Source organism: Triticum aestivum, chromosome 1B (genome assembly GCF_018294505.1).
Source record: "Triticum aestivum cultivar Chinese Spring chromosome 1B, IWGSC CS RefSeq v2.1, whole genome shotgun sequence".
In the NCBI taxonomy this organism is placed as follows: Eukaryota; Viridiplantae; Streptophyta; class Magnoliopsida; order Poales; family Poaceae; genus Triticum; species Triticum aestivum.
In genome coordinates, this window is record NC_057795.1 from 33,568,996 (window position 1) to 33,596,772 (window position 27,777).

A 27,777-nucleotide genomic window follows, 5' to 3' on the forward strand; every position below is an offset into this window, starting at 1 on the left:
CGTGTCGCAGCAGCCAGGTGGTTCTAGATCCGCGCCGCTGCGGGGCGGCGGCCTCTCGTCCTGGCGGGAGGGCCGCGCGACAGAGGGCGTCAGTGGCGGTGCTGCTCGGCGGCTGTTGCCCTGTGGCGGGCTGCGGGGTCAGATCTGGATCCCTCAAGGTGCGGCGCCCTGCGCGCGTTCGTGGCAGCGTTGGGGGCTCTCCACGGCCATGGGGGCGCGGTGCAGGCCGCCCATGCTCCGGTGGTGCTGCCCAGGGCGCGTGCCGGCGTCGCTCTCGTTGGTTGTCCGGGCAAGGCGAGCTTGGCGGCGGGGTTGGATCTGGCAGGTGGTGGTCGGGGTGAGATGGCCAGGATACGGTATGGCTGGATCTCCACTCTGGTCGACGCTGGTGCTCGCGGTGAGCAGTGGCGTCACCAGAGGTACCTTTTTGCTTGCTCCGGCGGGGACGCTCGTCGATGAGTTGCAGGAGGTGGTAAGGTCTCGTGCTCTTTGCTTTGCCAGACTGGGCGGCCGGCGTAAGCGGTGAGGTTCGAGGTGCGATGCTTCAGGCGAAAGCCTGGTGTCGGCCTTGTGTCGACAGCGGTGACGGTGACGCCTTTGGGCGCCATTTATTCCTTCTTGGAGGAGTCATTGTGAAGCTCCCGCAGCTCATCCTTACAATGTGCTCCGGGCGAAAGCCTAAGATCCACTGTTGGATCGGACTACGATGATGTCCTTGATGTCGTTACCCCCTTGGGGGCGCAGTCTTGGAGCCATTGATCCGTTGTTGGTCGTTTCTAGTCTTGGCTCGAGCACGATTGGTCAGGCTGGGGATGTGGGGTGTCTGGTGGTGGTGGTGGAAGCGATCTATGGGTATGGCTACTGCCTTGGTCATCCTGGTGCTATCTGTTGACCTCTTTTGGGGGCTCGTGGCGTCCGTGAAGTCTCGGAGCTCAGTGCCCTTCGGCGACGCATGAGGTTTGGTTGCCTCGCATAGTGTTCTGGTTGTCTCTATTTGTGATGGTGGCCGTGGTGTGGCTCAGAGGAGGTGCAGGGCTGTCTCGGCGAAACATTGCCCTTCGGCGCGGTCGGCGGCTCTCTCTATCGCGTCGTGCCTCGGCAGTGGGAAGCCATTCGACGGTGGTTGCGACTCTCCTAGCTCTTCAAGGTGCAGAGTGATCGCAGTGCAGCAGGCAACTTCTTCTCTACGTCTACTCGGTGTTGATTCTCCCTTCGACTAATCCAACAACGCTGGTTTCCCGTTTTCGGTCTGCTTATGGTGTTGGGTGCTAAGTTCTTGGTGTTGGCTAATTGTCATAGCTTGTTTCTCGTTCTTCTCTGTTGTTCCTTATTTCTTCTTGTGTGTGTTGGGTGCTACTTCCTGTAGCCGTTGTGTTGTATCTCAGTCCCTCTTATGATAATGAAAATGGTTCAGGCCGGCATAAGCCCGCCGTAGCACCGTCAAAAAAAGAGGGAGAGGCTAGAGGATCGCCGGTGGGGAGGTCGCCGGGTTGGTGGGTGGCGGCGGCGGCAGAGTGGGATGGGAGGGAGACGAGGGTGAATCGGGAGAAGAGAGGTGGGGATCTGGATCGAGGGTTGGGTCTTTTTTTAGGCAAACAGTGGTGGGTGGATCTGGGGTGAGTGGTGTGGGAATATACTAGTAGCATGGGCAGCTGACCTGCGCTACAGCAATTCACAAAGTAGTAGCACAGGTTTATAACCCTCGCTACTACTATGGCATGTCCCGGGGGGCACAGCAGAGACCACTTAGTAGTAGCGAGGATTAAAAACCCGCGCTACTACTATCAACTTAGTAGTAGCGAGGGGTAAAAATCCGCGCTACTAGTAAGTAGAAGTAGCGAGGGGTATAAACCCACGCTACTAGTAAGCGTCTGTGTATAAGCTTTTTCCTAGTAGTGTTCGTTGTATTAGGTATGCTATCTGTATGATTGATGCAAAGCAAAATGTCTATCTACTGCAAGTTCCCCAAAATTTCAGGGGCGCCACAACTGAATTGAGGTTCCTTTAGTTGAATATTTTGTGCAGGGACAAATAGTTACCCCTTTCTCCTAAAATGTTGATTAATTTCCGTTTCGATTGAGAATGGGGCACTCCTAGGTCAAGAAAATTAGCAAAGGTTATGCCCAATTTTCTTGACCTAGAAGGTCCCCGATTCTCAACCGAAACAAAAATTAATAAACATTTGTAGACAATGTTATTTCTACAAAGAAAATATTTCTAAGTGGCTTTTATAGTTTTCCCTTAAGTTGAAATGCAAACTACTTTTTCTTCCTGCAGCAAGAGCAATAGTGCACTTAGTAGGATAGAAAATATATAACCTGCAATAGTGCACTTAGTAGGATATCAATAGTGCACTTGGAACAATATTTTGGATAAAGGGGTGTTTATAACCTGTAATGTAAAAATTTATAGGATAGAAGAATAGATACTACCCTGATATCATCCAATAACTCTAGTAGCCTTTTTTCATATTTAGAGCGAACATGACCGACAACGATGAGGCCGGCGGTTCGGGCAAGCCATTCTAGGAGCTGTCACAGGAGATGAAGGAAGAACCTCACCGCTATGAGGACGCCGCGGAAGACACCGATCCCGACTACACAACCCCTAGTGGCGTCGGGGATGACACCACTGATGGTGCCACCGGGGATGCCACCACTGATGATGGCAGCGAACGCACAGATGGCAGCCAACCGAAGAGGCAACGGAAGGACCGGCGCCTGAACGTGCTCGGCACCATCAAGGAGGAATTTACTGAAGTGTCCTCCAGTGGGCAGCCAACGACGCCCAAAGAATTAGTCAGTGGGTACGCGGGACAACTCGGGTACATTCTCCGGAGCACCGTCTCGATCAACACCGAGAACCTAAGACATCGTGACCAAGGGAATTTGCACAACCTCATGTTCACGAAGCTACACAAATGATACAAGTTCCCCGGTGACTTCGCAAACACACGCCTCTCAGGGAATAAAGTGAACAGTGCCGCCCTCACTAAGATGAGCACGGCCCTGGCTACTTGGAGAGCCGCGGTGAAGAGAAGGATTCTAAGTAGTGATAGTTTTGAGAAGATCAAGGAGACAAATCCTTCGATCAGCGAAGCTGACTACCTGGAGTTCAAGATCAAGTGCGAGAGCAACGCATCCGCGGAATCAAGTCAGTGGGGGAAAGATATGCGTGACTTGAACTTAGGGGTCCACAAACTCGGTCCCGGCGGTTATAGAGTGACGGAACCTAAATTGGACAAGAAGGACGCGGAGCGTGCCGAGCAAGTCCTACCGCCCCTCTTCGATAAATACCATGAAAAGCAGACCAGGAACTATGTCAGGGGCCGATAAAAGGTGGACCCAGTAACAAAGGAGCTTACCACGGATCCGAAGGTGAAGGTGCTTGAGCTTGTTCTGGTAAGGAATACACCCCCGCTTAATTAGCTCCATATGGTTGCATTCTAATTAATGAAGCGAAATTTCTAAATGGTTCACGTTCCTTTCGCAGGAAACTGAAATCAATAGCACGGGGTCTTAGAGCTCCCCGTCTGCCCCTTGGGACACCACTTTAAATAGGGCGTTGAACGTAATGAAAGACAAGGATAAGTTCAGTAAGCCGTCGTCAGCTGGTCGTGTGGCCAGCAAAGGCTTGTCCACGAAATGGTCGGAATACTATAAGGCTAGGCGAAAGGAGAGAAAGACCAGCTCGAAAAGCTAGGAGCGCGAGGTTAAAGAACTCAAGGCACAAGTGGCGTGGATTCCAACGATAGTCCAAGAGAAAGTGCGAGACCAAGTGGGAGCGACGATCAGCACCATTATGCCTTCCTTGCTTGAGGGGCTGCGGAGGTGGATTGCGGGCCATCCCCGATTTCGAGCTTCACGGGCAGCAACTGGCACAACATGCCGGCATTGGTGTCTCCGGCGGAGGCGGCATTGGTGTCTCCGGCGTCGGCGCCGGCATTGGAGCTTAATGCACCCGGGTGTGGGAAGAATACACCGTCTGACACCACGGTAGCAAGCGGTCACTCCGTCACTTGCACGCACGCCGTTGGCGATGCCTCGACATTTGCCATGCTCGACGCCATCACGGTAACTAAGCCTCGGCCGATGACTTCATCTCCAACGTTCCATGCACTCTCCTGCACTTCATGGACGGTGAGTTGATCGATGTCACCAAGGCCAAAATCGTTGAACCGGGCAACCGCGTGTTCCACGGTAATCCGATGCCATCCACCGTGTATAGGTTTCAACTGGTTCGGGTGCTGCGGGGCTGCGACGACTTGTTACCTCCGTATCGACCCCCTGGTGCCGACAAAGATGATGTGATGACCCTGAGCGCCTGCTTAAATTGGTCCATGCTTTGGCCGAAGAGCCATATTCGTTTGGGGGCGGGGGACACCACCCCACAGACAACACCGCCAGTCGTGCTGGCGCCAAGCCATGGCAAGACCACCGCAAAGCTACCACCGTTAGCTGATCCGGACATGCATATGGCACAGGATCCGGACGGCGACGACGGTACATATTCCAACATCGATATGTACATCAACGAACATGGTTAAGGTGACGAATTCTTGGAGATCCTTCTCAAGAACCCAACCCTGCAAAAGACGATCGCGATCTAGCTGGTACCACGGAGAAACCAAATTGCAACAGGTGTCATCTGGTGTTCAGTTCTCAAGAGACGCCTCCAGTTGCCGCCTTCACCGGGACTCAAATAGCCGAGGTGCGAAATATTATTAGCCCCAACACACTCAAGAAGGTGGTCTCTGAGCCAGCCTGCACCGAGTACGATCCGTGCTCAGGATGGGCCACCAATACCTAAGGATATCTCTAGAAGGGTGGATGTGGCGGGTAGGCCAATGCTACCGACTAATCTCCTCAATGCTGCAACCGGTGCTAAGCAGAGTCTGCATGATTGTGTTCTTTCTATGGAGAAGTGGCGTCTCTCCGAGAATGATGTGGCATACCCAGTTTTCGTGGCCAAGGTGCCTGAGGGCAAGGGCTCTGTCGATAGCACCATCAGGCGTATGATAGTCCTGCGGTTTGATGACATCTTCGCTATGTTAACCTTTATCTGCTGCACTACACCTTCATTCGGCTATTTTTGTTGGGGAACGTTGCAGAAAATAAAAAAGTTCTACGCTTCACCAAGATCAATCTATGGAGTCATCTAGCAACGAGAGAGAGGAGTGCATCTACATACCCTTGTAGATTGCGAGCGGAAGCGTTCAAGAGAATGGGGTTGAGGGAGTCGTACTCGTCGTGATCCAAATCACCGAAGATCCTAGTGCCGAACGGACGGCACCTCCATGTTCAACAAACGTACGGTTGGGGAAGACGTCTCCTCCTTCTTGATCCAGCAAGGGGGAAGGAGAGGTTGATGTAGATCCAGCAGTACAACGGCGTGGTGGTGGAAGTAGCGGCGATCTCGGCAGGGCTTTGCCAAGCTCAGCCAGAGGGAGAGGTTGTACGGGGGAGAGGGAGGCGCCAGGGACTCGGGTGCGGCTTCCCTCCCTCCCCCCCCCCCACTCTTTATATAGGGGCCCTAGGGGGTGCGCCGGCCCCCTAGAGATCCCATCTCAAGGGGGGAGGGGCGGCCAAGGGGAGAACTTGCCCCCCAAGCCAAGTGGGGCGCCCCCCACCCCTAGGGGTTCCAACCCAAGGGGGCGCACCAGCCCAACAGGGGCTGGTTCCCTTCCCTCTTCATCCCACGGGGCCCTCCGGGATAGGTGGCCCCACCAGGTGAACCCCCGGGACTCTTCCGGTGGTCCCGGTACAATACCAGAGACCGCCGAAACTTTCCCGGTGGCCGACAATGGACTTCCTATATACAATTCTTCACCTCCAGACCATTCCGGAACTCCTCGTGACGTCCGGGGTCTCATCCGGGACTCTGAACAACTTTCGTGTTACCGCATACTAATATCTCTACAACCCTAGCGTCACCAAACCTTAATTGTGTAGACCCTACGGGTTCGGGAATCACGCAGACATGAGTGAGAGAGCTCTCCGGCCAATAACCAACAGCGAGATCTGGATACCCATGTTGGCTCCCACATGTTCCATGATGATCTCATCGAATGAACCACGATGTCAAAGATTCAGGTAATCCCGTATACAATTCCCTTTGTCAATCGGTATGTTACTTGCCCGAGATTCGATCGTCGGTATCCCAATACCTCGTTCAATCTCGTTACCGGCAAGTCACTTTACTCGTACCGTAATGCATGATCCCGTGAACAGCCACTTGATCACATTGAGCTCATTATGATGATGCATTACCGAGTGGGCCCAGAGATACCTCCCTGTCATACGAAGTGACAAATCCCAGTCTCGATCCGTGTCAACCTAACAGACACTTTCGCCAGTTACGTTGTGACGTTTGGTACACCCAAAGCACTCCTACGGTATCCGGGATTTACACGATCTCATGGTCTAAGGAAATGATACTTGACATTGGAAAAGCTCTAGCAAACGAACTACACGATCTTGTGCTATGCTTAGGATTGGGTCTTGTCCATCACATCTGTATCCTAATGATGTGATCCCTTTCTCAATGACATCCAATGTCCATAGTCAGGAAACCATGAACTATCTGTTGATCAACAAGCTAGTCAACTAGAGGCTCACTAGGGACATGTTGTGGTCTATGTATTCAAACATTTATTACGATTTCCGGATAACACAATTATAGCATGCATAAGAGACAAATTATCATGAACAAGGAAATATAATAATAATCATTTTATTATTGTCTCTAGGGCATATTTCCAACAGTCTCCCACTTGCACTAGAGTCAATAATCTAGTTACATTGTGATGAATCGAACACCCATAGAGTTCTGGTGTTGATCATGTTTTGCTCATGGAAGAGGTTTAGTCAACGGATCTGCGACATTCAGACCCGTATGCATTTTGCAAATATCTATGTCTCCATCTTGAACATTTTCACGAATGGAGTTGAAGCGATGCTTGATGTGCCTGGTCTTCTTGTGAAACCTGAGCTCCTTGGCAAGGGCAATAGCTCCAGTGTTGTCACAGAAGAGAGTGATCGGCCCCGACGCATTGGGTATGACTCCTAGGTCGGTGATGAACTCCTTCATCCAGATTGATTCATGGGCTGCCTCCGAGACTGCCATGTACTGCGCTTCTCATGTAGATCCCGCCACGACGCTTTGCTTGCAACTATACCAGCTTACTGCCCCACCATTCAAAATATACACGTATCCGGTTTGTGACTTAGAGTCAACCAGATCTGTGTCGAAGCTAGCGTCGACGTAACCCTTTGCGACGAGCTCTTCGTCACCTCCATAAATGAGAAACATATCCTTAGTCCTTTTCAGGTACTTCAGGATATTCTTGACCGATGTCCAGTGTTCCATGCCGGGAATACTTTGGTACCTTCCTACCAAACTTACGACAAGGTTTACATCTGGTCTGGTACACAGCATGGCATACATAATAGACCCTATAGCCGAGGCATAGGGGATGACACTCATCTTTTCTCTATCTTCTGCCGTGGTCGGGCATTGAGCCGAGCTCAATTTCACACCTTGCTAGACATGCATGAACCCCTTCTTGAACTGATCCATATTGAACTTCTTCAATATCTTCTCAAGGTATGTACTTTGTGAAAGACCTATGAGGCGTCTCGATCTATCCCTATAGATTTTGATGCCTAATATGTAAGCAGCTTCTCCAAGGTCCTTCATTGAAAAACACTTATTCAAGTAGGCCTTAACGTTGTCCAAAAGTTCTATATCATTTCCCATCAAAAGTATGTCATCTACATATAATATGAGAAATGCTACAGAGCTCCCACTCACTTTCTTTTAAACGCATGCTTCTCCATAAGTCTGCATAAACCCAAACGCTTTGATCATCTCATCAAAGTGAATGTTCCAACTCCGAGATGCTTGCACTAGCCCATAAATGGATCGCTGGAGCTTGCATACCTTGTTAGCATTCTTAGGATCGACAAAACCTTCCGGCTGCATCATATACAGTTCTTCCTTAAGATAGCCGTTAAGGAATGCCGTTTTGACGTCCATTTGCCATATCTCATAATCATAATATGCGGCAATTGCTAACATGATTCGGACGGACTTCAGCTTCGCTACGGGAGAGAAAGTCTCATCGTAGTCAACCCCTTGAACTTGTCGATAACCCTTAGCGACAAGTCGAGCTTTATAGATGGTAACATTACCATCCGCGTCCGTCTTCTTCTTAAAGATCCATTTGTTTTCTATCGCTCGCCGATCATCGGGAAAGTCTATCAAAGTACACACTTCGTTTTCATACATGGATCCTATCTCGGATTGCATGGCTTCAAGCCATTTGTTGGAATCCGGGCCCGCCATTGCTTCTTCATAGTTCGAAGGTTCACCGTTGTCTAACAACATCATTTCCAGGACAGGGTTGCCATACTACTCAGGTGTGGAACGTGTCCTTGTGGACCTACGAAGTTCAGTAGTAACTTGATCTGAAGTACCTTGATCATCATCATTAATTTCCTCTCTAGTTGGTAAAGGCACCACAGGAACATCTTCCTAAGCTGCGCTACTTACCGGTTCAAGAGGTAGTACTTCATCAAGTTCCACTTTCCTCCCACTTACTTCTTTCGAGAGAAACTCATTCTCCAGAAAGGACCCGTTCTTGGCAACAAAGATCTTTCCTTCGGATCTGAGGTAGAAGGTATACCCAATGGTTTCCTTAGGGTATCCTATGAAGACGCATTTTTCCGACTTGGGTTCAAGCTTTACAGGTTGAAGTTTCTTGACATAAGCATCGCATCCCCAAACTTTTAGAAACGACAGCTTAGGTTTCTTCCCAAACCATAATTCATATGGTCTCGTCTCAACGGATTTAGATGGTGCCCTATTTAAAGTGAATGTAGCTATCTCTAGAGCGTATCCCCAAAATGATAGCGGTAAATCGGTGAGCGACATCATAGATCGCACCATATGCATTAGAGTCCGATTATGACGTTCGGACACACCGTTACGCTAAGGTGTTCCAGGCAGCGTGAGTTGTCAAACGATTCCTCATTTCCTTAAGTGCGTACCAAATTCGTGACTTAAATATTCTCCTCCATGATCTGATCGTAAGAACTTTATTTTTCGGTCATGTTGATTCTCTACCTCATTATGAAATTCCTTGAACTTTTCAAAGGTCTCAGACTTGTGTTTCATTAAGTAGACATACCCATATCTACTTAAGTCATCAGTGAGAGTGAGAACATAACAATAGCCACTGCGAGCCTCAACGCTCATTGGACTGCACACATCAGTATGTATAATTTCCAAAAAGTTGGTTTCTCGCTCTATTGTTCCGGAGAACAGAGTCTTGGTCATTTTACCCGTGAGGCATGGTTCGCACGTGTCAAATGATTCGAAATCAAGAGACTCCAAAAGTCCATCTGTATGGAGCTTCTTCATGTGTTTGACACCAATATGACCAAGGCGGCAGTGCCACAGATATGTGGAACTATCATTATCAATCTTACATCTTTTGGTATTCACACTAAGAATATGTGTAACATCACATTCGAGATTCATTAAGAATAAACCATTGACCAGCGTGGCATGACCATAAAACATATCTCTCTTATAAATAGAACAACCATTATTCTCAGATTTAAATGAGTAGCCATCTCATATTAAACGAGATCCACATACAATGTTCATGCTCAAAGCTGGCACTAAATAACAATTATTGAGGTTTAAAACTAATCCCGTAGGTAAATGTAGAGGTAGCGTGCCGACGACGATCACATCGACCTTGGAACCATTCCCGACGCGCATCGTCACCTCGTCCTTCGCCAGTCTCCGTTTATTCCGCAGCTCCTGTTTTGAGTTACAAATATGAGCAACTAAACCGGTATCAAATACCCAGGAGCTACTACGAGTACTAGTAAGGTACACATCAATTACATGTATATCACATATACCTTTAGTGTTGCCGGCCTTCTTGTCCGCTAAGTATTTGGGGCAGTTCCGCTTCCAGTGTCCGCTTCCCTTGCAATAAAAGCACTCAGTCTCAGGTTTGGGTCCATTCTTTGGCTTCTTCCCGGCAACTGGCTTACCGGGCGCGGCAACTCCCTTGCCGTCCTTCTTGAAGTTCTTCTTACCCTTGCCTTTCTTGAAACTAGTGGTTTTATTGACCATCAACACTTGATGTTCCTTTTTGATTTCCACCTCCGCTGATTTCAACATTGAAAATACTTCAGGAATAGTTTTCACCATCCCCTGCATATTGTAGTTCATCACAAAGCTCTTGTATCTAGGTGGGAGCGACTCAAGGATTCTGTCAATGACCGCCTCGTCTGGGAGGTTAATGTCCAGCTGGGACAAGTGGTTGTGCAACCCAGACATTTTGAGTATGTGCTCACTGACAAAACTATTTTCATCCATATTACAACTGTATAACTTGTCAGAGACTTCATATCTCTCGACCCGGGCATGAGCTTGGAAAACCATTTTCAGCTCTTTGAACATCTCATATGCTCTGTGTTGCTCAAAACGCTTTTGGATCCCCAGTTCTAAGCTGTAAAGCATGCCGCACTGAACGAGGGAGTAATCATCAACACGCGACTGCCAAGCGTTCATAACGTCTTGGTTCTCTGGGATGGGTGCTTCACCTAGCGGTGCTTCTAGGACGTATGCTTTCTTGGCAGCTATGAGGATGATCCTCAGGTTCCGGACCCAGTCCGTATAGTTGCTGCCATCATCTTTCAGCTTGGTTTTCTCTAGGAATGTGTTGAAGTTGAGGTTGACATGAGCGTGGGCCATCTGATCTACAAGACATTTTGCAAAGGTTTTTAGACTAAGTTCATGATAATTAAGTTCATCTAATAAAATTATTTAATGCACTCCCACTCAGATTAGACATCCCTCTAGTCATCTAAGTGATACATGATCCGAGTCAACTAGGCCGTGTCCGATCATCACGTGAGACGGACTAGTCATCATCGGTGAACATCTCCGTGTTGACCGTATCTACTATACGACTCATGTTTGACCTTTCGGTTTCTTGTATTCCGAGGCCATGTCTGTACATGCTAGGCTCATCAAGTCAACCTAAGTGTTTATGCATGTGTAAATCTGTCTTACACCCATTGTATGTGAACGTTAGAATCTATCACACCGGATCATCACGTGGTCCTTCAAAACAACAAACTTTCGCAACGGTGCACAGTTAGGGGGAACACTTTCTTGAAATTATTATGAGGGATCATCTTATTTACTAATGTCGTTCTAAGCAAATAAGATGCAAAAACAGGATAAACATCACATGCAATCAAATAGTGACATGATATGGCGAATATCATATTGTTCCTTTGATCTCCATCTTCGGGGCGCCATGATCATCTTCGTCACCGACATGACACCATGATATCGATCATCATGATCTCCATCATCGTGTCTCCATGAAGTTGTTCGCCAACTATTACTTCTACTACTATGGCTAACAGTTTAGCAAGAAAGTAAAGTAATTACATGGTGTTTATTCATTGACACGCAGGTCATACAATAATTAAGACAACTCCTATGGCTCCTGCCGGTTGTCATACTCATTGACATGCAAGTCGTGATTCCTATTACAAGAACATGATCAATCTCATACAGCACATATATATCATTCATCACAACATTTTTGGCCATATCACATCGCAATGCAAATGCTGCAAAAACAAGTTAGACTCCTCTAATTGTTGTTGCATGTTTTTACGTGGCTGCAATAGGGTTCTAGCAAGAACGTTTCTTACCTACGTAAAAACCACAACGTGATATGCCAATTTCTATTTACCCTTCATAAGGACCCTTTTCATCGAATCCGATCCGACTAAAGTGGAAGAGACAGACACCCGCTAGCCACCTTATGCAACTAGTGCATGTCAGTCGGTGGAACCTGTCTCATGTAAGCATACGTGTAAGGTTGGTCCCGACCGCTTCATCCCACGATGCCGCTGAAACAAGATAAGACTAGTAGTGGCAAAAAAATTGACAACATCTACGCCCAACAAGATTGTGTTCTACTCGTGCATAGAAACTACGCATAGACCTAGCTCATGATGCCACTCTTGGGGAACGTTGCAGAAAATAAATAAATTATACGCTTCACCAAGATCAATTTATGGAGTCATCTAGCAATGAGAGAGAGGAGTGCATCTACATACCCTTGTAGATCGTGAGCGGAAGCGTTCGAGAGAACGGGGTTGAGGGAGTTGTACTCGTCGTGATCCAAATCACCGAAGATCCTAGTGCCGAACGGACGGCACCTCCGCGTTCAACACACGTACGGTTGGGAAAGACGTCTCCTCCTTCTTGATCCAGCAAGGGGGAAGGAGAGGTTGATGTAGATCCAGCAGAACAACGGCGTGGTGGTGGAAGTAGCGGCGATCTCGGCAAGGCTTCGCCAAGCTCAGCGAGAGGGAGAGGTGGTACGGGGGAGAGGGAGGCGTCAGGGACTAGGGTGCGGCTGCCCTCCCTCCCCCCTCTTTATATAGGGGCCCTAGGGCGTGCGCCGGCCCCCTAGAGATACCATCTCAAGGGGGGGCGGCCAAGGGGGGAACTTGCCCCCCAAGCCAAGTGGGGCGCCCCCCACCCCTAGGATTTCCAACCCTAGGTGCAGTGGGAGGCCCAAGGGGGGCGCACCAGCCCACCAGGGGCTGGTTCCCTTCCCTCTTCAGCCCACGGGGCCCTCCGGGATAGGTGGCCCCACCCGGTGGACCCCCGGGACCCTTCCGGTGGTCCAGGTACAATACCGGTGACCCCCGAAACTTTCCCGGTGGCCGAAACTGGACTTCCTATATACAATTCTTCACCTCCGGACCATTCCGGAACTCCTCGTGACGTCCGGGATCTCATCCGGGACTCCGAACAACTTTCGGGTTACCGCATACTAATATCTCTACAACCCTAGCTAGCGTCACCGAACCTTAAGTGTGTAGACCCTACAGGTTCGGGAATCACGCAGACATGACCGAGACAGCTCTCCGGCCAATAACCAACAGCGGGATCTGGATACCCATGTTGGCTCCCACATGTTCCACGATGATCTCATCGAATGAACCACGATGTCGAAGATTCAGGTAATCCCGTATACAATTCCCTTTGTCAATCGGTACGTTACTTGCCCGAGATTCGATCGTCGGTATCCCAATACCTCGTTCAATCTCGTTAACGGCAAGTCACTTTACTCGTACCGTAATGCATGATCCCGTGACCAACCACTTGATCACATTGAGCTCATTATGATGATGCATTACCAAGTGGGCCCAAAGATACCTCTCTGTCATACGAAGTGACAAATCCCGGTCTCGATCCGTGTCAACCCAACAGACACTTTCGGAGATACCTTTAGTATACCTTTATAGCCACCCAGTTACGTTGTGACGTTTGGTACACCCAAAGTGTTGGGGAACGTACTAATTTCAAAAAAAAATCCTACGCACACGCAAGATAATGGTGATGCATAGCAACGAGAGGGGAGAGTGTTGTCCACGTTCCCTCGTAGACCGATAGCGAAAGCGTTATAACAATGCGGTTGATGTAGTCATACGTCTTCACGGCCCGACCGATCAAAACATGATCATCTCATACAATAACTCTGTTACAAAACCTGGTCATCTCATACAATAAAATATAGCATCACGTCTTGACCATATCACATCACAACATGCCCTGCAAAAACAAGTTAGACGTCCTCTACTTTGTTGTTGCAAATTTTACGTGGCTGCTATGGGCTGAGCAAGAACCGTTGTTACCTACGCATCAAAACCACAACGATAGTTCGTCAAGTTAGTGATGTTTTAACCTTCGCAAGGACCGGGCGTAGCCACACTCGGTTCAACTAAAGTTGGAGAAACTGACACCTGCCAGCCACCTGTGTGCAAAGCATGTCGGTAGAACCAGTCTCGCGTAAGCGTACGCGTAATGTTGGTCGGGGCCACTTCATCCCACAATACCGCCAAACCAAAGTATGACATGCTGGTAAGCAGTATGACTTATATTGCCCACAACTCACTTGTGTTCTACTCGTGCATATGACATCTACGCATAAAATCTGGCTCGGATGCCACTGTTGGGGAACATAGTAATTTCAAAAAAAAATCCTACGCACACGCAAGATCATGGTGATGCATAGCAACGAGAGGGGAGAGTGTTGTCCACGTACCCTCATAGACCGATAGCAGAAGCGCTATAATAACGCGGTTGATGTAGTCGTACGTATTCACGGCCCCACCGATCAAGCACCGAAACTACGGCACCTCCGAGTTCTAGCACATGTTCAGCTCGATGACGATCCCCGGACTCTGATCCAGCAAAGTGTCGGGGATGAGTTCTGTCAGCACGACGGCGTGGTTACGATCTTGATGTTCTACCGTCGCAGGGCTTCGCCTAAGCACTGCTACAGTATTATCGAGGTGGACTATGGTGGAGGGGGGGGGGGGGCACCGCGCACGGCTAAGAGATCCAAGGGATCAATTGTTGTGTCTATGGGGTGCCTTCCTCCTTCATATATAAAGGAGTGGAGGAGGGGGGCGGCCAAGGGGGGTGGCGCCCAAGGGGGGGAGTCCAACTCCCACCGGGAGTAGGACTCCCCCTTTTCCTATTAGGAGTAGGAGAGGGAAGGAAGAGGAAGGAGGGAGGAAGGAAAGGGGGGGGCTGCCCCCCTCCCAATTCGGATTGGGATTGGGGGGGGGCACGCCCCTCCCTTGCTCCTTTCCCCTCCTTTCCACTAAGGCCCATATACCTCCCGGGGGGGTCCGATAACCTCCCAGTGATCCGGTATTGGCCCAATCTCACCCGGAACCTTTCCGGTGTCCAAATATAGTTGTCCAATATATCGATCTTTATGTCTCGACCATTTCGAGACTCCTCGTCAAGTCCGTGATCATATCCGGGACTCCGAACAACCTTCGGTACATCAAAATATATAAACTCATAATGAAACTGTCATCGTAACGTTAAGCGTGCGGACCCTACGGGTTCGAGAACAATGTAGACATGACCGAGACACGTCTCCGGTCAATAACCAATAGCGGAACCTAGATGCTCATATTGGCTCCCACATATTCTACGAAGATCTTTATCGGTCAGACCGCATAACAACATACGTTGTTCCCTTTGTCATCGGTATGTTACTTGCCCGAGATTCGATCGTCCGTATCTCAATACCTAGTTCAATCTCGTTACCGGCTAGTCTCTTTGCTCGTTCCGTAATACATCATCTCACAACTAACTCATTAGTTGCAATGCTTGCAAGGCTTAAGTGATGTGCATTACCGAGAGGGCCCAGAGATACCTCTCCGACAATCGGAGTGACAAATCCTAATCTGGAAATATGCCAACACAACATGTACCTTTGGAGACACCTGTAGAGCTCCTTTATAATCACCCAGTTACGTTGTGACGTTTGGTAGCACACAAAGTGTTCCTCCGGTAAACGGGAGTTACATATAAGTCATGAAGAAAGCAATAGCAATATACAAAATGATCGTGTGCTAAGCTAACGGAATGGGTCATGTCAATCACATCATTCTCCTAATGATGCGATCCCGTTAATCAAATGACAACACATGTCTATGGTTAGGAAACATAACCATCTTTGATCAACAAGCTAGTCAAGTAGAGGCATACTAGTGACACTCTGTTTGTCTATGTATTCACACATGTATTATGTTTCCGGTTAATACAATTCTAGCGTGAATAATAAACATTTATCATGATATAAGGAAATAAATAATAACTTTATTATTGCCTCTAGGGCATATTTCCTTCAGTCTCCCACTTGCACTAGAGTCAATCATCTAGATTACACTGTAATGATTCTAACACCCATGGAGCCTTGGTGTTGATCATGTTTTGCTCGTGGAAGAGGCTTAGTCAACGGGTCTGCTACATTCAAATCCGTATGTATCTTGCAAATTTCTATGTCTCCCACTTGGACTAAATCCCGAATGGAATTGAAGCATCTCTTGATGTGCTTGGTTCTTTTGTGAAATCTGGATTGCTTCGCCAAAGCAATTGCACCAGTATTGTCACAAAAGATTTTCATTGGACCCGATGCACTAGGTATGACACCTAGATCGGATATGAACTCCTTCATCCAGATTCCTTCGTTTGCTGCTTCCGAAGCAGCTATGTATTCCGCTTCACATGTAGATCCTACCACAACACTTTGTTTAGAACTGCACCAACTGACAGCTCCACCGTTTAATGTAAACACGTATCCGGTTTGCGATTTAGAATCGTCTGGATCAGTGTCAAAGCTTGCATCAACGTAACCATTTACGATGAGCTCTTTGTCACCTCCATAAACGAGAAACATATCCTTAGTCCTTTTCAGGTACTTCAGGATGTTCTTGACCGCTGTCTAGTGATCCACTCCTGGATTACTGTGGTAGCTCCCTACTAAACGTATAGCAAGGCACACATCAGGTCTGGTACACATCATTGCATACATGATAGATCCTATGGCTGAAGCATAGGGAACTTCTTTCATCTTTTCTCTATCTTCTACAGTGGTCGGGCATTGAGTCTTACTCAACTTCACACCTTGTAACGCAAGCAAGAACCCTTTCTTTGCTTGATCCATTTTGAACTTCTTCAAAAGTTTGTCAAGGTATGTGCTTTGTGAAAGTCCAATTAAGCGTCTTGATCTAACTCTATAGATCTTAATGCCCAATATGTAAGCAGCTTCACCGAGGTCTTTCATTGATTTTTTTTATTCAAGTATCCTTTTATGCTATCCAGAAATTCTATATCATTTCCGATCAGCAATATGTCATCTACATATAATATCAGAAATGCTACAGAGCTCCCACTCACTTTCTTGTAAATATAGGCTTCTCCAAAAGTTTGTATAAAACCAAATGCTTTGCTCACACTATCAAAGCATTTATTCCAACTCCGAGAGGCTTGCACCAGTCCATAAATGGATCGCTGGAGCTTGCACACTTTATTAGCTCCCTTTGGATCGACAAAACCTTCCAGTTGCATCATATACAATTCTTCTTCCAGAAATCCATTCAGGAATGCAGTTTTGACATCCATCTGCCATATTTCATAATCATAAAATGCGGCAATTGCTAACATGATTCGGATAGGATTAAGCATCGCTACGAGTGAGATGGTCTCATCGTATTCAACCCCTTGAACTTGTCGAAAACCTTTCGCGACAAGTCAAGCTTTGTAGACAGTAACATTACCGTCAGCGTCAGTCTTTTTCTTGAAGATCCATTTATTTTCAATTGCTTGCCGATCATCGGGCAAGTCAACCAAAGTCCACACTTTGTTCTCAAACATGGATCCCATCACAGATTTCATGGCCTCAAGCCATTTTGCGGAATCTGGGCTAACCATCGCTTCTTCATAGTTCGTAGGTTCATCATGGTCTGGTAACATGACTTCCAGAACAGGATTACCGTACCACTCTGGTGCGGATCTTACTCTGGTTGATCTACGAGGTTCAGTAACAACTTGATCTGAAGTTTCATGATCATCATCATTATCTTCCTCACTAATTGGTGTAGGTGTCACAGAAACCTGTTTCTGCGATATACTACTTTCCAATAAGGGAGCAGGTACAGTTACCTCATCAAGTTCTACTTTCCTCCCACTCACTTATTTCGAGAGAAACTCCTTCTCTAGAAAGTTTCCGAATTTAGCGACAAACGTCTTGCCTTCGGATCTGTGATAGAAGGTGTACCCAACAGTCTCCTTTGGGTATCCTATGAAGACACATTTCTCCGATTTGGGTTCGAGCTTATCAGGTTGAAGCTTTTTTACATAAGCATCGCAGCCCCAAACTTTCAGAAACGACAACTTTGGTTTCTTGCCAAACCATAGTTCATAAGGCGTCGTCTCAACGGATTTTGATGGTGCCCTATTTAACGTGAATGCGGCCGTCTCTAAAGCATAACCCCAAAATGATAGCGGTAAATCTGTAAGAGACATCATAGATCGCACCATATCTAGTAAAGTACTATTATGACGTTCGGACACACCATTATGCTGTGGTGTTCCGGATGGCGTAAGTTGCAAAACTATTCCGCATTGTTTCAAATGTAGACCAAACTCGTAACTCAAATATTCTCCTCCACGATCAGATCGTGGAAACTTTATTTTCTTGTTACGATGATTTTCAAATTCACTCTGAAATTCTTTGAACTTTTCAAATGTTTCAGACTTATGCTTCACTAAGTAGATATACCCATATCTGCTCAAATTATCTATGAAGGTGAGAAAATAACGATATCCGCCACGAGCCTCAACATTCATCGGACCGCATACATCTGTGTGTATGATCTCCAATAAATCAGTTGCTCTCTCCATAGTACCGCAGAATGGTGTTTTAGTCATCTTGCCCATGAGGTACGGCTTGCAAGTACCAAGTGATTCATAATCAAGTGGTTCCAAAAGTCCATCAGTATGGAGTTTCTTCATGTGCTTTACACCGATATGACCTAAACGGCAGTGCCACAAATAAGTCGCACTATCATTATCAACTCTGCATCTTCTGGCTTCAACATTATGAATATGTGTATCACTACTATCGAGATTCAATAAAATAAGACCAATCCGCAAGGGTGCATGATCATAAAACTTATTACTCATATAAATAGAACACACATTATTCTCTGATTTAAATGAATAACCGTCTCGCATCAAACAAGATCCAGATATAATGTTCATGCTCAACGCTGGCACCAAATAACAATTATTTAGGTCTAAAACTAGTCCCGAAGGTAGATGTAGAGGTAGCGTGCTGACTGCGATCACATCGACTTTGGAACCATTTCCCACGCGCATCGTCACCTCGTCCTTAGCTAATCTTCGCTTAATCGGTAGTCCCTGTTTCGAGATGCAAATATTAACAACAGACCAGTATCAAATACCCAGGTGCTACTGCGAGCATTAGTAAGGTACACATCAATAACATGTATATCACACATACCTTTGTTCACCTTGCCATCCTTCTTATCCGCCAAATACTTGGCGCAGTTCTGCTTCCAGTAACCAGTCTGCTTGCAGTAGAAGCACTCAGTTTCAGGCTTAGGTCCAGACTTGGGTTTCTTCTCCTCAGCAGCAACTTGTTTGCTGTTCTTCTTGAAGTTTCCCTTCTTCTTCACTTTGCCCTTTTTCTTGAAACTAGTGGTCTTATTAACCATCAACACTTGATGCTCCTTTTTTATTTCTACCTTCGCAGCTTTTAGCATCGCGAAGAGCTCGAGAATAGTCTTTTCCATCCCTTGCATATTATAGTTCATCACAAATCTCTTGTAGCTTGGTGGCAGTGATTGGAGAATTCTGTCAATGATGCTATCATCCGGAAGATTAAGTCCAAGTTGAATCAAGTGATTATTATACCTAGACATTTTGAGTATATGCTCACTGACAGAACTGTTCTCCTCCATCTTGCAGCTGTAGAATTTATTGGAGACTTCATTTCTCTCAATCCGGGCATTTGCTTGAAATATTAACTTCAACTCTCGGAACATCTCATATGCTCCATGACGTTCAAAACATCATTGAAGACCGAGTTCTAAGCCGTAAAGCATGGCACACTGAACTATAGAGTAGTCATCAGCTTTGCTCTGCCAGACGTTCATAACATCTGGCGTTGCTCCAGCAGCAGGCCTGGCACCCAGCGGTGCTTCCAGGACGTAATTCTTCTGTCTAGCAATGAGGATAATCCTCAAGTTACGGACCCAGTCCGTGTAATTGCTACCATCATCTTTCAACTTTGCTTTCTCAAGGAACGCATTAAAATCCAACGGAACAACAGCACGGGCCATCTATCTACAATCAACATAGACAAGCAAGAGACTATCAGGTACTAAGTTCATGATAAATTTAAGTTCAATTAATAATATTACTAAAGAACTCCCACTTAGATAGACATCCCTCTAATCCTCTAAGTGATTACGTGATCCATATCAACTACACCATGTCCGATAATCACGTGAGATGGAGTAGTTTCAACAGTGAACATCAATATGTTGATCATATGATTCACGCTCGACCTTTCGGTCTCCGTGTTCCGAGGCCATATCTGTTATATGCTAGGCTCGTCAAGTTTAAGCTGAGTATTCCGTGTGTGCAACTGTTTTACACCCGTTGTATTTGAACGTAGAGCCTATCACACCCGATCATCACGTGGTGTCTCAGCACGAAGAACTTTTGCAACGGTGCATACTCAGGGAGAACACTTTTACTATGATAATTTAGTGAGGGATCATCTTATAATGCTACCGTCAATTAAAGCAAGATAAGATGCATAATAGATAAACATCACATGCAATCAATATAAGTGATATGATATGGCCATCATCATCTTGTGCTTGTGATCTCCATCTTCGAAGCACCGTCATGATCACCATTGTCACCGGCGTGACACCTTGATCTCCATCGTAGCATCGTTGTCGTCTCGCCAATCTTATGCTTCTACGACTATCGCTACTGCTTAGTGATAAAGTAAAGCATTACAGGGGGATTGCATTGCATACAATAAAGCGACAACCATATGGCTCCTGCCAGTTGACGATAATTCTGTTACAAAACATGATCATCTCATACAATAAAATATAGCATCACGTCTTGACCATATCACATCACAACATGCCCCGCAAAAACAAGTTAGACGTCCTCTACTTTGTTGTTGCAAATTTTACGTGGCTGCTACGGGCTGAGCAAGAACCGTTCTGACCTACGCATCAAAACCACAATGATAGTTCGTCAAGTTAGTGTTGTTTTAACCTTCGCAAGGACCGGGCGTAGCCACAATTGGTTCAACTAAAGTTGGAGAAACTGACACCCGCCAGCCACCTGTGTGCAAAGCACGTCGGTAGAACCAGTCTCGCGTAAGCGTACACGTAATGTCGGTCCGGGCCGCTTCATCCAACAATATCGTCGAACCAAAGTATGACATGCTGGTAAGCAGTATGACTTATATCGCCCACAACTCACTTGTGTTCTACTCATGCATATGACATCTACGCATAAAACCTGGCTCGAATGCCACTGTTGGCGAACATAGTAATTTCAAAAAAAAAATCCTATGCACACGCAAGATCATGGTGTTGCATAGCAACGAGAGGGGAGAGTGTTGTCCACGTACCCTCGTAGACCGATAGCAGAAGCGTTATAACAACGCGGTTGATGTAGTCGTACGTCTTCATGACCCGACCGATCAAGCACCGAAACTATGGCACCTCCGAGTTCTAGCACACGTTCAGCTCGATGATGATCCCCGGACTACGATCCAGCAAAGTGTCGGGGAAGAGTTTTGTCAGCATGACGGCATGGTGACGATCTTGATGTTCTACCATCGCAGGGCTTCACCTAAGCACTGTTACAGTATTATCGAGGTGGACTATGGTGGAGGGGGGGCACCGCACACGGCTAAGAGATCCAAGGGATCAATTGTTGTGTCTATGGGGTGCCCCCCTCGTCCGTATATGAAGGAGTGGAGGAGGTGGCACGCCCAAGGGGGGGAGTCCAACTCCCACCGGGAGTAGGACTCCCCCTTTTCCTATTAGGAGTAGGAGAGGGAAGGAAAAGGAAGGAGGGAGGAAGGAAACGGGGGGGGGGGGCTGCCCCCTCCCAATTCGGATTGGGCTTGGGGGGGGGCGCCCCCTCCCTTGCTCCTTTCCCCTCCTTTCCACTAAGGCCCAATAAGGCCCATATACCTCCCGGGGGGTTCCGATAACCTCTCGGTGATCCGGTATTGTCCCAATCTCACCCGGAACCTTTCTGGTGTCCAAATATAGTCGTCCAATATATCCATCCTTATGTCTTGACCATTTCGAGACTCCTCGTTAAGTCCGTGATCATATCCGGGACTCCGAACAACCTTCGGTACATCAAAATATATGAACTCATAATGAAACTTTCATCGTAACGTTAAGCGTGCGGACCCTACGGGTTCAAGAACAATGTAGACATGACCGAGACACGTCTCCGGTCAATAACCAATAGCGGAACCTGGATGCTCATATTGGCTCCCACATATTCTATGAAGATCTTTATCGGTCAGACCGCATAACAACATATGTTGTTCCCTTTGTGATCGGTATGTTACTTGCCCGAGATTCGATCGTTGGCATCTCAATAGCTAGTTCAATCTCGTTACCGGCAAGTCTCTTTACTCATTCCGTAATACATCATCTCACAACTAAATCATTAGTTGCAATGCTTGCAAGGCTTAAGTGATGTGCATTACCGAGAGGGCCCAGAGATACCTCTCCGACAATCGGAGTGACAAATCCTAATCTCGAAATACGCCAACCAAACATGTACCTTTGGAGACACCTGTAGAGCTCCTTTATAATCACTCAGTCACGTTGTGACGTTTGGTAGCACACAAAGTGTTCCTCCGGTAAACGGGAGTTGCATAATCTCATAGTCATAGGAACATGTATAAGTCATGAAGAAAGCAATAGCAATATACTAAACGATCGTGTGCTAAGCTAACGGAATGGGTCATGTCAATCACATCATTCTCCTAATGATGTGATCCCGTTAATCAAATGACAACACATGTCTATGGTTAGGAAACATAACCATGTTTGATCAACAAGCTTGTCAAGTAGAGGCATACTAGTGACACTCTGTTTGTCTATGTATTCACACATGTATTATGTTTCCGGTTAATGCAATTCTAGCATGAATAATAAGTATTTATCATGATATAAGGAAATACATAATAACTTTATTATTGCCTCTAGGGCATATTTCCTTCACAAAGCACTGCTACGGTATCCGGGAGTTACACGATCTCATGGTCTAAGGAAATGATACTTGACATTGGAAAAGCTCTAGCAAACGAACTACACGATCTTGTGCTATGCTTAGGATTGGGTCTTGTCCATCACATCATTCTCCTAATGATGTTATCCCGTTATCAATGATATCCAGTGTCCATAGTCAGGAAACCATGACTATCTGTTGATCAACGAGCTAGTCAACTAGAGGCTCACTAGGGACATGTTGTGGTCTATGTATTCACACATGTGTTACGATTTCCGGATAACACAATTATAGTATGAATAACAGACAATTATCATGAACAAGGAAATATAATAATAATTATTTTATTATTGCCTCTAGGGCATATTTCCAACAATTTTCGCTCAGTATGGAGATGCGCATCATTAGAGACAAGACCCCGGACATCATGATAGTCGACCCCTTCTACATGCGTGCCAAGATCTTGGGCAGCGCTGGGGATCGGCAAGTCGCGAGTTCATACCTCAAAGGCGTCATTCTGGCAAATCCAGATAAGGATAACTTCCTCCTGTTCGGGAAGAAGCCGCGCACCTGATAACATAGGGCACGACCACCGAGGGGCACCGAAGCGAGGGCAGTTTTAAGCACAGTGGACGGCGGCTACGGGTGGCTATAGGGCTCGTGACCACAAGAACTCCGGCGCCAGGCTGAGGGGTGGAGGAGGGGCGGTGGACTACGGGGAAACTACAGGAGGTGGAGAGGAGGAGAGAGGAGCTCGACATTGAGTGAATTTAGGTTGAGGCCGATGCGGGCACGGCGGCCATGGGGGAAACCAGAGAGCTCTTCGAGCTCGTTTGGGTGGTCAGGGATGTAGCTACGAGTGCGTGAGGTCAAGTGGTGAGCTCGGGAGGGGTCTGGGCTGGCTTATATAGCCGCGGCAAGGCGGTTGGGCTCGGATGCCGCCGCGGACGCGTGTCAGGCACCACGGACGCGTGTGCTCATGCATGGGCTCAAAGGTAGACGACATAGGGGAACATGGGAGAGTCTCACGGGGCAGAGGCGGCCAAGGCAGCACGGGGAGGAAGTGGCCGAGGCGCGGACGGAGCCGGTCGGCTACAGCGCTCCCGTGGGTGCTCACTGTTCGGCGACGTGGATGGGTCGACGGGGAAGCAAACGGAGGGGGAAATGGCTCCACAAGGATGGCGACGACGCGTGGTAGCTGTTAGACACGCTCACGCGTGCGAGGACAACGAGAGGAGGAGGGGCCCGAAGCAAACGACTCTCAGCTCGCGTCCATGGCGTGCCAGGGCGGTGGTTACCGCGTGAGATGGCATGAAGAAGAGCCAAATGGCTGACGTGAGATGTCTAATGATTAGTCCTTGCATACTAGAGGCCGAGGGAAGTGATAGATCAAGAATAGCTGCACTGGATCGATGGGGTTTTTCCTTTGAAGTTTGTTGTATCAGTTTTGGCTGAGTACTGCTGATCAACAGGGATTTGATTTGGTCAAATGGAGTTGTCTGGGAGTTTTAGATTAGGAAGTACTACCGTTCTGGAAAATTTGGAGGGGTTTGGATCAAGATTTAACACACTTGCTTTGCAAATGCATAAACTGGTCCAGAATAGAGATGATGAAGTGGCACTCACTAGGAGTAATCACTTGGGCTGAAAATGGGCAAGGCTAGATGATTTGGTCATATGAAGGTGCTGTAAAGGATTCATACCAATTGGATAAACCAAAATGGTACTTCCTTCACAAACATTTCCACTGACCAGAAACTTGCAGAAATTCTTGAGGGAAAATGGCTAGATAAAATACGCCCCAATTGGGTGGAGATAGGTTATATGGGTAGGAGAAGGTCTAGAAAAATTTACAGCCATAATGGAGCAAGATAAAATATACTTGTTTCACAAACTGAAATTTTGGACAGAAACAAAGATTTGAAGCTGTGCTCACATGGAGGAATTACATGAGCTCCACTTTATTGGAGGGCTATTATTTGATGATATGAAGGACCATGAAAAAGTGCAACTCATTTGGATATTCCTAGCTTGTACCTCCTTCACAAAGTTTCTTTCTGTACAGAAACTTTGGAAAATCACAACTAAATGACTACTAGGCAAATGAGGTTGCATTTTAGCATGTGGCAATGATATGGACAAAAAAAGATGTCCAAGGAGTTTGAGGTCAATTGGGAAAATTAAAATAGCACTTGCTTCACAAAGTGCCGTTTAGGGCAGAATGGGAGAAGAATTATTGGAGGAATATTTTTGAACATGGCAATGAAAAGCTTTGCCATATTTGATGAAGATAGGACCCAAACAATTTATGAGAATTATTTGAGAATTTTAGGAGTGATGGAAATATAGGTTGCTTCACAACCTAGGGCAGACAGAGTTATTCCTTTAATAGAAAAATGAATATTCCCTAGCAAAAGAATTTTGGGATTGGGCTAGGATGGAAATGATATGATCTAGGGAAGGATTTGAGGATGACAAGCCACTCTGGAAATAAAAAAGAGGGCATCTTTTTCAGTTTCCAGACCACAAAGCCACGGAAAAAGAAAACTCAAGGAAAAAAATCTCAGAAAAACAAATGAAAAATAAAGGGCCAAAAATCAGGCTGTGAGAACGCTCAAGTGCTATCCAATGATCATTTCCTGGGTTAGAAGTAAACCGGCTTAATTTACTAACAGTATATGAGAGGTCGGGTCTAGTGGCACTAGCCAGATGAATAAGAAATCCTATAATTTGGGAGTATCTCAATTGATCCTTCCCTTGTCTGTCATGCTTTCTAAGCTTTAGACTAGGGTCATAAGGTGTGGGAGCATCTTTGCAATCCATAAACCCAAAGCGGGTTAGGACTGTCTCCACATAATGAGACTGCGTAAGAGCAATCCCATTCTCACCCTTGATCAATTTAATGTTTAAAATTACATCAGCCTCTCACCATAGAGAGGATTCATCCGCACTCTGAAGTCAGCCGCCAGACTGAAAAGCTTGCGCGTTCCTGCAGAGTGCCATTATGCTTTCGGCGAAAGACTTCCGTCATGCGGTCTCACCTTCAACAAATAATGCAGATCCTCGCTGATGCAACCAAAGTGGTCACCATCATGGTATACTACAAACCACCTGTCAGATTCAGGTGTCATCTATCCATCCCACATTAGTGAGGAGGTTGCGCTTTACTACTGCTCGGTGTGCGAACTACTTGGAAAGATGTCCCACCGATGCATCCAGTCAAGAGGTGCGAGAGCTCAGCCGGTTTGCACCTACAAAGCTCCGCTTGTCAACCCAGACGCGTCCCTCTGGCTCGTGTATTGCTGCAAAGCCCTGCTTGCTTGCCGTGTCGATGAGCTCCACTGTTCGGTCGGAGTTCTGCATGCCGCTCCAAAGAATCAGGACTTGACCCTGTTATCCAACTCAAATTTCTGATGTATCCCATTTCTAAAAGATTTTATCATTCAACTACTGGAGCTACTTGTCTGTTATTCACCCTTACTTTCTCCATAGACGCGTCCATATTGTACGCAATTGTATGACACCTCTATTTTAGTTCTGAATTTTGCTTCTGCTACTTGAGGGAGCTAGTTCTTTATAGATATGGTGTAGGTGCAGACTTCATTGCTTGACCAAACTTTACGTGTCCACCTTTGATTTCCTTCGTCCTTCGAGTGTGGCCATAGTTGTCGATAAATTAACATCTGTAAGGCAGGCCAATATATGCAGCCTTGAACAAGTTAGACCCACTCTTGATTACGAAAACATGGTCTTCGGGCATAGCAACAAAACAATAATGTCCATACAAGCTCATACTAGTAGAAAAGCGAGCATTAGCAGCAGCCATCGAAGGCGATTGTGAACAACTTGACCAAAGATGCCTCTAATGACTTAGCGGATACTTTAGCTTTGGAGGCGATTGAAAATTTCAAACCACCTATAATATCCCACGCGTGTGGTTTCAAATTCCTAACTGCCTATGGTTCCCAAGTAATAGCGGATGCTTCATGTTTATAACTGCTTGCGTGGTCGATCACCTCACTGATATTTACCTCTTTGCACCGCTTATCCAATTCTTGGTCACCTCTAAATCCCTTTGGCAACGCCAAGCCTGATCTCCTCCTTGTAGGCACCGTCAAGGTCCCTTCCCTACTCCCGGACCCCATGCCCACCTGTAGAGCAAAACTCTCCTTAGATTGGGAGGCAGTGGCACTACGTGTATCGTGCCCTTCTTGGAGGCGCCGCCTAGACACTACTACCTCCATCCTGGTTTATTAGTCCCCTTCACATTTTATGCTAAATTTAAAACTTAGATTTAACTAACAAAATATTAATGCATGTAACTAGAAACAATATCGTTGGAAACTATGTCCAAATACGAGTTCAACGGTATATATTTCTGGTGATATGCATTATTATTTTTTAGTTAAATCTATGATGAAAATATGACACAAAATACTAAGGAAACCAATAAACCAGGACAGAGGTAGTACTAGGAAAAATTCATAGGTAGACACTTAACAGTTTACGAGAGATTGAGCTGGCATAACATCTTTTATGAAGTCACCATATAAACCTCGCAAAGACTGAAACAAATTCAGTAAAATGGGAAGACCAATGTCAAGTCTAAGACTTGAACTCTGGTGGACTAACACTAGTAGAAAAGGGGCCAATGGTCCAGGCCGGTCCAGCCCATTAGTCCCGATTCAATCCAGAACCGTGACCAATGGGGGCATTGGACCCGGTTCGTGAGCCCCAGGGGCCGGCCGGGCCACGTGGGCCATTGGTCCCGGTTCGTCTGGACCTATTGGTCCCGGTTGGTGGGACGAACCGGGACCAATGTGCCTCGCTCCTGGCCCACCACCATTGGTCCCGGTTGGTGGCCTGAACCGGGACCAAAGGACGACCATTAGTCCCGGTCCATTCCACCAACCGGGACTAAAGGGTTGGTCCTCGTTGCGGCCAAAGTTTAGTCCCACCTCGCCAACCGGAGGGGAATCAGACCGGTTTATAAGCCCCTCCCTCTCTGCCTTATTGAGCTCCTCTGAAAATGAA